The sequence below is a fragment of the Gobius niger genome (assembly GCF_951799975.1).
Source record: "Gobius niger genome assembly, chromosome: 21".
In the NCBI taxonomy this organism is placed as follows: Eukaryota; Metazoa; Chordata; class Actinopteri; order Gobiiformes; family Gobiidae; genus Gobius; species Gobius niger.
In genome coordinates, this window is record NC_136872.1 from 27,206,505 (window position 1) to 27,216,997 (window position 10,493).

The following is a 10,493-nucleotide window of genomic DNA, read 5'->3' on the forward strand; positions in this document are numbered from 1 at the left end:
AAGCCACATTCTGTTTCTACTTTTATCGGTGAAGTATTATAAAATGTATTTGCGAGCTTTTCGTTTATATGGCTCTTTAGTGTTATATTACAATGCATGCAAAGTGTTTTTGAGTTTTCTGTTACAGCCAAAATTCAGTGGAAACACCAAAGATAAATGTATCCAAAATGTCCATGCACCGAGGCCACAGTGTGGGAAAAATAACAAAACTGCTACACCGCCCTCGAGAATGGAATGGCGGAATGATATCATAAAATGGTTATGAGGGAGGAGCTACAAAATTACCAACCAATGGAAACAAGTACACGTAGCCTAGGCTCATGAATATATGAATACTCTGACTTCACTATGACCTCAGTCTCCTCCGGTGTGGCTGGGGGCTAGGAGATTTGATTGTCAGGGACTGGGAAGCAGAGCTCTGTTTAGATGATCTGTTAGGGAAATAAATCTTTTTGATTTAACCTCCTGAATACTGGTCATCTATATCTCTGGTATGTGTTATCAGCTGATAGTGAAGTATCGTTGACTTCCCGACTCCTCTTCCAGTTTTGAACATGCAGTGAAGTGTGTTGTTACGACGGAAGGTAAAGATAACATGAAATAGTATACAAGGTTTATACTTGTTTATTATTTTAAGGTGACGAGTGGAAAACAACACATTCCTTCATCGGATAAAACAAAGTATCTCCTAAAGTCTCCCCATCATCAACCACAAACCTTTACTAGGAATAATATTTGACTCAAAGGATGCTTTGACGACTTATGTCTATTCACCTTATTCCGGAGGTTCGCGTGGGCGGCGCCATGAATTGTTCCCGCCCCTTTTCTCCTATGTGTTAACATGGGGCTGGAGAAGTCCACATAAAATCAGTCACTACACGAAAACAAAGCCGTTTTCAGGCCGCGCAGAGAAACGCTGCAGTGTCGACATGTCGGTGCAAATGAACATCAGACATTTTACACAAATCAATCGACTAAACATCAGATTTGAGCGGAGAATATTTTCGCTCGTTCTCCGTTAAAATGGACGGGCTTCGCGCTCGACCGGAAGTGTCTGGACAACGAGGTGCCGAGACAACGCAAAAAGTGGCAAAAGTGGGCGGGGCGGAATAAGGTGAATAGCTGTGGATGGACTCATTAGGTTTATTTCTTACCGTGAGTCTGGAGCAGGTTCAGGACTGAAGTTTATCAATCTGCCATGAGACCAGTCACTCTTCATGGACAGAGCGGACACTGAGGCTGTAGATCTGCATCTGCAAAGAACAGATGTTATGTCGGTCTTGGCTTCAGCTGTGATAGACTCCACATTCAGCTAAATTCTCACAGTGAGTCTGGAGGAGCAGGTTCAAGACTTAACTCTAGATTACGATTTTTAGACTGGGCATTGGAAACACAACTGTGAGCTGAAGATCTGTGTGTGAAGAGAAATTATCAGCTTTGCTTTGTTTGAAAACACACACAGCCCGAAGGGACGACGTGGGCCCGCCCTCCTGTGGACCCACCACCCGCAGAAGGATCCGTAGGGTTCGGGTGCAGAGAGGACTGGGTGGCAGTCAGAGGCAGGTGCCTCGACGACCTGGTCCACATGCACAGCTTCTGGCGTTCGGAACATGGAACGTCACCTCGCTGGGGGGGGAAGGAGCCTGAGCTTGTGCGGGAGGTTGAGAGATACCGACTAGATATAGTCGGGCTCACCTCCACGCACAGCTTGGGTTCCGGATCCCAACTCCTGGAGAGAGGCTGGACTCTCCATTTTTCTGGAGTTGCCTGCAGGGAGAGGCGGCGGGCTGGGGTGGGTTTGCTCATCAAATCAAATGTATTTATATAGCACATTTAAAACAACTGCTGTTGACCAAAGTGCTTCACAAAAGGTCTACAGTACAGAAACAAATAGAAATATAATAATAAGAAACAAAACACATATACAAAACAGCAAAGCACTAACAGCTTAGATTTGGCCAGATATGTGCTAGACAGTGTTAAAAGCTTTTGCATAAAAGTGTGTCTTAAGCAAAGATTTGAATTGGTCAAGTGTCTGAGCAGCTCTGATGTGGAGAGGCAGATCATTCCACAGTTTTGGAGCTGCAACAGAGAAAGCCCTGTCCCCTTTAGTCACATATTTGGAACGAAGAACCTCTAAAAGCAGCAGATCTCAGAGCCCGAGCAGGGGCTTGACGGACCAGAAGCTCAGACAAATACAGGGGAGCAGCGCCGTGGAGACATTTAAAGACAAGTAAAAGCTTAAACCTTATCCTATAATACACAGGGAGCCAGTGTAGAGCAGCTAACACAGGGGTGATGTGCTGTCTTTTTCTGGTCCCTGTAAGGAGACGAGCGGCTGCATTTTGTACCCCCTGGAGGCGACAAATTGAACGCTGACCAAGACCAGTGTACACAGAATTACAATAATCAAGTTGCGAAGTTATAAAAGCATGAATGTCTTTCTCAAAGTCACAGGCAGGTAGATAGTTTTTTACCTTGCTTAGGGTTTTAAGGTGGAAAAAGCTTGATTTGACAACATGATTTATATGTTTCTCAAATTTAAATTCATTGTCTACAAACACACCGAGATTCCTTGCAAAAGGGTGACAGAAGGAAGCGAGAGGGCCAATGGCGCTGTCACAGTTGTCGAGAACATTAGAAGAATTATCTTTGTTTAGACTTAAAAAGTTGGCCCCCATCCATATTTTAACTTCTTGAATGCAATTCCAACAAAGGATTCAATGATCCCTTAGAGCTAGACTTCAGTGGCATATAGATCTGCAGATCGTCAGCATAAAAATGATAATTAACTTTGTGTTTCTCTAAAATCAGACCAAGGGGTAGAAGATACAGAGAAAATAACAAAGGGCCTAAAATGGACCCTTGAGGCACTCCACTCCACAATGAATAGGTGACGCAGATGAGAAGCATGAGCCAACATTAACTGAAAAAACTTCTATCTTTTAAATATGAATCAAACCATTTCAGAACAGTGCCTTTGAGTCCCTCAGACAGCTCAAGGCGTGATAAAAGAATGCCATGATCCACTGTATCAAATGCAGCAGTTAAGTCCAAGAGCACAAGGACAGAGTGGACTCCACTGTCAGCAGTTAAAAACAAATCATTAAAAACTCTTAAAAGGGCAGTCTCTGTGCTATGACAGGGTTTAAAACCAGATTGGGACTTTTCTGCAATGGTGTTTTGATGGTGTTTGTGTTTTTGAGATTGTAGCTGCTCATAAACAGCCTTCTCCAGCACTTTGGATAGGAAGGGCAGCTTAGATATAGGCCTGAAGTTAGCCAAAGTAGTGGTGTCCAGATTAGGCTCTTTTAAAAGAGGCTGCACCACAGCATGCTTAAAATCAACTGGGACACAACCAGATTTTAAGGAAGAAGCTTCACCCAGATTCCGGGGGAGGCGGGGGACATGGAGTCCGAGTGGACTCTGTTCTCCTCCTCCATTGTCGATGCGGCTGCTCGTAGTTGTGGCCGTAAGGTCTCTGGTGCCTGTCGCGGCGGCAATCCCCGAACCCGGTGGTGGCGCCCGGAAGTAAGGGATGCCGTCAAGCTGAAGAAGGAGTCCTACCTGGCCTTGTTGGCTTGTGGGACTCCTGAGGCAGCTGAGAGGTACCGGCAGGCCAAGCGTGCTGCAGCTCGTGCGGTCGCGGAGGCTAAAACTCGTGTCTGGGAGGAGTTCGGAGAAGCCATGGAGGAAAACTATCGGTCGGCCTCGAAGAGATTCTGGCAAACCATCCGGCGCCTCAGGAGGGGGAAGCAGTGCTTCACCAACACTGTTTACAGTGCGGGTGGGGGGCTGCTGACCTCGACTGGGGATGTCGTTGGGCGGTGGAAGGAGTACTTCAAGGACCTCCTCAATCCCGTCGTCACGTCTTCCAATGAGGAAGCAGAGGCTGGGGACTCGGAGGTGGGCTCGCCCATCACCGGGGCTGAAGTCACCGAGGTGGTGAGAAAGCTCCTCGGTGGCTCCGGGGGTGGATGAGATTCGCCCTGAGTACCTTAAGTCTCTGGATGTTGTAGGACTGTCTTGGCTGACACGTCTCTGCAACATCGCGTGGTGGTCGGGGACAGTGCCCCTGGACTGGCAGACCTGGGTGGTGGTCCCTCTCTTTAAGAAGGGGGATTGGAGGGTGTGTTTCAATTACAGAGGAATCACCCTCCTTAGCCTCCCCGGTAAGGTCTACGCCAGGGTGCTGGAGAGGAGGATCCGGCCGATGGTTGAACCTTGGATCCAGGAGGAACAATGCGGTTTTCGTCCTGGTCGTGGCACACTGGACCAGCTCTATACCCTTCATCGGGTGCTCGAGGGTTCGTGGAAGTTCGCCCAACCAGTCCACATGTGTTTTGTGGATCAGGAGAAAGCGTTCGACCGTGTCCCTCGTGGTGCCCTGTGGGGGGTGCTGCGGGAGTATGGGGTCCGGGGCCCTCTGCTAAGGGCTGTCCGTTCCCTGTATGAGCAGCAGGAGCTTGGTTCATTGCCGGCAGTAAGTCAGACCTGTTCCCGGTGCGTGTTGGTCTCCGCCAGGGCTGCCCTTTGTCACCGGTTCTGTTCATTACTTTTATGGACAGAATTTCTAGGTGCAGCCAGGGGCCGGAGGGTGTCCGGTTTGGGAGCCTCAGGATCTCATCTCTGCTGTTTGCGGATGATGTTGTTCTGATGGCTTCAACGAACCAGGACCTTCAGCTGCTCTGGGGTGGTTTGCAGCCGAGTGTGTAGCGGCCGGGATGAGGATCAGCACCTCCAAATCTGAGGCCATGGTTCTTCTTCCCCTCTACAGGTCGGTGGGGAGTCCTTACCTCAAGTGGAGGAGTTCAAGTATCTCGGGGTCTTGTTCTCAGTGAGGGACGGATGGAGCGTGAGATGGACACACGGATCGGTGCGGCGTCAGCAGTGATGCGGTCGCTGTAGGAGGAGCTCGAAGTAGAGTCGCTGCTCCTTCACGTCGAAAGGAGCAGCTGAGGTGGCTCGGGCATCTGTTCCGGATGCCTCCTGGTCGCCTCCCGCGGGAGGTGTTCCAGGCATGTCCTAGTGGGACAAGGCCTCGTGGAAGACCCAGGACACGGTGGTGGGACTATGTCTCCGAGCTGGCCTGGTAATTGGAGGAGGTGTGTGTGGACCGGGAAGTTTGGGCATCTCTGCTGAGACTGCTGCCCCCGCGACCCGGCCCCGGATAAAGCGGAAGAAAATGGATGGATGGATGGATGAAAACACATTTGTCTTTGAAGGAGGTTATTGGTCAGTGAGGGTTTTAGTTATGGACGACGTGGACAGTCCCAGTGCAGGAGGGAGAGAAACACTCACACTCTTTAAACCAAACCTATTATAAAGCTGCAGGCCAGAGCTGCTGCAGATCCAGGACAGCAGAAACACGCTCCATTACAAACTGAAGTCTCTGCTCTTTTACCATCCGTGCTGCGCATTGTGGTGAGTTCACATAGTTCTGTTTACACTGATGCAGTTCACGCACTCGATACTAAAAACAACCTGCACATGTTTGTATTTCTTCTCCCGCCTCGTATGAACAGAGCAGAAAGTAGGAGTACAGCGATGGTGCAGAAAATATCACTCATTCAAACAATGCACACTTTAAAAATAGCCTGTAGTGTTGTATTATGTTAAAGGGATTTTTTTTTTTTCCAGGACTTCATAACTAACGGTTTCAAACAGAGAAATTGTCAGGTTAAAATATATTTTAAATGTCTTAATTCCCTCACAGTGAAGAGGCCAAACCTGGAGCAGACACTTAGACTTACTTTACTCTTTCATACAAAGGTCTGTTTACATGTGGCCGGTCGTAACAGGAATGTGAGAGGCCTGGTGTGGTCAGGGATTAAACCAAGAGAATTTGACGATAACATTTGACACACACACAACTTATGTCTATAGCTGTGGATGGACTCATTAGTTTTATTTCTTACCGTGAGTCTGGAGCAGGTTCAGGACTGAAGTTTATCAATCTGCCATGAGACCAGTCACTCTTCATGGACAGAGCGGACACTGAGGCTGTAGATCTGCTTCTGTAAAGAACAGATGTTATGTCGGTCTTGGCTTCAGCTGTGATAAACTCCACATTCAGCTAAATTCTCACCGTGAGTCTCGAGGAGCAGGTTCAAGACTTAACTCTGGTTTATTTTTAGACAGGGCATTGGAAACACGACTGTGAGCTGAAGATCTGTGTGTGAAGAGAAATGATCAGTTTTGAAAACACATTTGTCTTTGAAGGAGGTTATTGGTCAGTGAGGGTTTTAGTTTTGGACGACGTGGACAGTCCCAGCACAGGAGGGAGAGAAACACTCACACTCTTTAAACCAAACCTATTATAAAGCTGCAGGCCAGAGCTGCTGCAGATCCAGGACAGCAGAAACACGCTCCATTACAAACTGAAATCTCTGCTCTTTTACCATCGGTGCTGCGCATTGTGGTGAGTTCACATAGTTCTGTTTACACTGATGCAGTTCACGCACACGATGCTCAAAACAACCTGCACATGTTTGTATTTCTTCTCCCGCCTCGTTAGCCTGGCTAACGCCAGACTAAAATCACAAGTGATATTTAGTCTGGGGACCACCAATTCATTTTCTCGTAGGAGAGGTGTGGTTTATCATGCGTCTGCACGAGGCCACAGCCAATCGTATCATCGTATCCGATGACGTATGACGTACCCGCTGTAAACTTTCGAGCTAAACTATTTAGAAGACGGCCTAAAGCTCGATCAAAAAACAGCGTTGCGTCTGCTGCTGTCATGTTTTATCCGTAAATAAATAAATAAAAAATGTAATCCGTAAATAAACATCTTGCCGTCCCTCCTTGTTCTGTGATTGGTTCCCAAATCCACGCGAAATTTCGGCCATGGTCCCCAGGCTGTTGTGCAGTTCGAAATGATTCGAGCGCACACAGCAGCCTGGTGTTAGCCAGGTTACCGCCTCGTATGAACGGAGCAGAAAGTAGGAGTACAGCGATGGTGCAGAGAATATCACTCATTCATAAAATGCACACTTTAAAAATAGCCTGTAGTGTTGTAATATATTAAAGGGATTCATTTTTATTTTTCAGGACTTCATAACTAACTGGCTCAAATAGAGAAATTGTCAGGTTAAAATATATTTAAAATGTCTTAATTCCCTCACAGTGAAGAGGCCAAACCCGGAGCAGACACTTAGACTTACTTTACTCTTTCTAACAAAGTTTTGTTTACATGTGGCCGGTCGTAACAGGGATGTGAGAGGCCTGGTGTGGTCAGGGATTAAACCAATAGAATTTGACGATAAAAGAGGCGTGTCCAAATCACACTTGTCGCCTTCACTTTATTCTGCTTTTACATTTTGAGCTCGGGGGCACTGGAGAGATTGGACACAAATCAGGCCACCACAGGTTAAAGTGGATAAGAAACGACTGAACTCACTTTGTCCCACAGAGCTGTGGCTCAGTGCTGCCCTCTGGAGGCTTTGCTTTTCCTTCTGCCATTTCCTCCGAGTCTCGTCCTGGGGGAGAATCAGAGCCTTTAACACAGAGATAAACCTCATCATGTAATAATAATAATAATAATGCATCGGTTTTATATAGCGCTTTTCTGGACACTCAAAGACGCTTTACATTGCATTATTCATTCACTCCATACCCGGTGGTGGTAAGCTACTATTGTAGCCACAGCTGCCCTGGGGTAGACTGACGGAAGCGAGGCAACCAGTCTGCGCCATCGGCCCCTCTGACCACTCACTCACTACATTCGCCAGGCTTCCTGGTGTTACCAAACATTCTCCCATCCAAATACCGACCAGGCCCTTCCCTGCTGAGCTTCCAAGGTCTGACGGGATTGGGCAGAGCAAAGGCGGTGTGGCCACGTGTAAACACTGTGTTTATTTTTACCTGTGACTGGACGAGCACAAAACAGTGGGAGCGGCTCAGCAGTTCAGCTCGACTACATTCCTCATCACACTCCTTCACACGCACTTTGCCTCCTCACAGGTTCAGACACGTATTTGCTCTGTTTATAAGAAGCATTTACACACATTACACTGATACAGCTCTAATAATGCACTCATTATGACTCAATGAGCCTTGACTTAAGGCCAAACACCAAATGTGCTCTGGTGTATGTTATTGTGTATATGATGCAGTGATGAGTCTGTAAACTGTAGCTCTGTCTGATTCCAAAGCCTCACCTGAGTGTGGGCTCTGAAGCGTCTCCTCTGTCCGACTCTCCCTGGTTTCTGCTCGGTTTGGAGATTACAGGACCGTCCCGTCATCTCCCCTTCAGCCGCACATTTGTGACACTGCGGCGGAAACACCTGCTCTTTACCTGAGGACAAGCCCCGCCCTCTGTCACCACAGCCACACACTTAACCCTTAAGGCACAGGCTGAGGATCACTGACACTGAGATCAGAAGGAAATGTGGATCATTTTATGTATAAAAGTGGACAAAATCACCAATATTTTCAGCAGTGAAATCTAAATAATGGAGTCAGAGTTTGTAAATGGGATTATATTTATATTTACATCTTCACACTCCGGACACTTTCTTCACTTTTCTGTTTGTGCTTTGGCATCATGGATGAACAACCATGTTTTTAAAGGTCCAAATAAAATGGTTTATAAAGAGATATTGATTGATTGATGTTGAAAATAACACTTTGTTTGATTTTATTAGGAGACTATGGGAGTGCAATGCAACAACACAACCACAGCAGACAGGACACAACACAAACACACAATCTCTGAGCCCCGTCAGAACAACAGGCCAGTGTCACGCCTCATTTGAAAGCTAAGACCCACAAAACTGATGTTTTTCCTCTCGTTGTTGCTGTTTTGTGTCACCTTTTTTTTTTTTCTTTTTTTTTTTTTTTACATTTGACTGAGTTTTTGTCTTTTTTTTTTAAGTTTTTGTCACATTTTTGTCACTTTTTTGTCGCATTTACATCCTTGTTTTCTTCTCATTTTTTGTGGCTGTTTTGGTGCTTTTTTCCCAAGAAGCGTTTTGATTGGGGTAAAGCCACAAAACTGATATTTTTGTCACTTTTTGTCACTTTTTTGTAGAATTATTGTAGAATTTTTGTCACATTTTTGTCACTTTTTGTCACATTTTTGTCACTTTTTGGTTGAGTTTTTGTCACTTTTTGGTTGAGTTTTTGTCACATTTTTGTAGAATTTTTGTCACTTTTTTGTTGAGTTTTTGTCACATTTTTGTCACATTTTTGTCACATTTTTGTCACTTTTTGGTTGAGTTTTTGTCACATTTTTTCACTTTTTGTCACTTTTTGGTTGAGTTTTTGTCACTTTTTGGTTGAGTTTTTGTCACATTTTTGTAGAATTTTTGTCACTTTTTTGTCACATTTTTGTAGAATTTTTGTCACATTTTTGTCACTTTTTGGTTGAGTTTTTGTCACTTTTTTGTCACTTTTTTGTCACATTTTTGTAGAATTTTTGTCACATTTTTGTCACATTTTTGTCACATTTTTGTCGCGTTCACATCCTTGTTTTCTTCTCATTTTTTGTGGCTGTTTTGGTGCTTTTTTCCCCAGAAGCTTTTTGATTGGGGTAAAGCCTTTTGAAAGCCTGGATGAAACGGGATCCGTTCAGGTGGGAGTCGAGAGGTTTCACTGTGTCAGAGCCATAAGGGTTTGATTCCACAGAGGGTTAAACCGTCTCTGAAATGTGACATGTTTATTCGTGTGGTTTTATCAGTAAAGGTTTAAGTGTGAAAGTAAAAGCCGGAGCCGAGGCCGTGAGAGCCAGACTTTTATCCTCACTTTTATTCTCATCGATGACACAGGGCTCAGGAATACAAGAGAAATGTGACAGATGTTTAGGACTCAGAGCAAACACTGACACGCTGATAATACGACGCAAACACTGACACACAAATGTCCATTAAAGCCACATTAAGGAGAGATTGTATTGTAAGTATTGTCAGATTTTATCCGGACCATGAACAAAACATAAAAACACAAACTCATACGAACTCAAAACACAACCTGCCATGATCGTGGCAGATGAGCTCAGTTTCAGACGTGCAGCTCAACACATTTACGTCTTAGTACAAACTATTTTACCTTTTGCACGTTTGAAATGAGGCTGTCCGGAAAGGAGTGGGGGGGAAGTAAACACTTATTTAGTCCCGCCCCTTTTAAGTACTGTCAGTCTCTTTTCCTATTTACTTTTTAGGCTTCCTTAAAACAATAATCTGAGCTCTGTGATCTAAATCAAGTTGTCATATACAGTGTGAATACTCCCTACCATCAACATCAGGTTTACAACAGCTGAACATGAAAAGTCAGAGATTTTCTTCCGATACTTAGAGAAAATCCATTCTTTGTATTGATGTTTAAACTGTCTGATATTCGGACATGGTTTGAGGTCTACGTGTGATTTATTCCATATTTTAGGACCACAAACGGACACACACAAACTGTTTCTGGATGTCCGGGCATGGGCAGTTTTAAAGTGATCCAAGCCCCTTAAATGATATTTTCCGTCTCTTTCAGAAATCAACTGC

General features: G+C 45.3%; 1 protein-coding gene across 1 annotated transcript in view; it reads right to left on the reverse strand.

Annotated features, from left to right (window-relative positions):
- The window catches only part of LOC306981094 (NACHT, LRR and PYD domains-containing protein 3-like), a gene marked incomplete at both ends in the record, with an annotated part of 141,002 nt that overhangs the window by 112,530 nt on the left and 17,979 nt on the right, over positions 1–10,493 (reverse strand). The window lies entirely within an intron of this gene.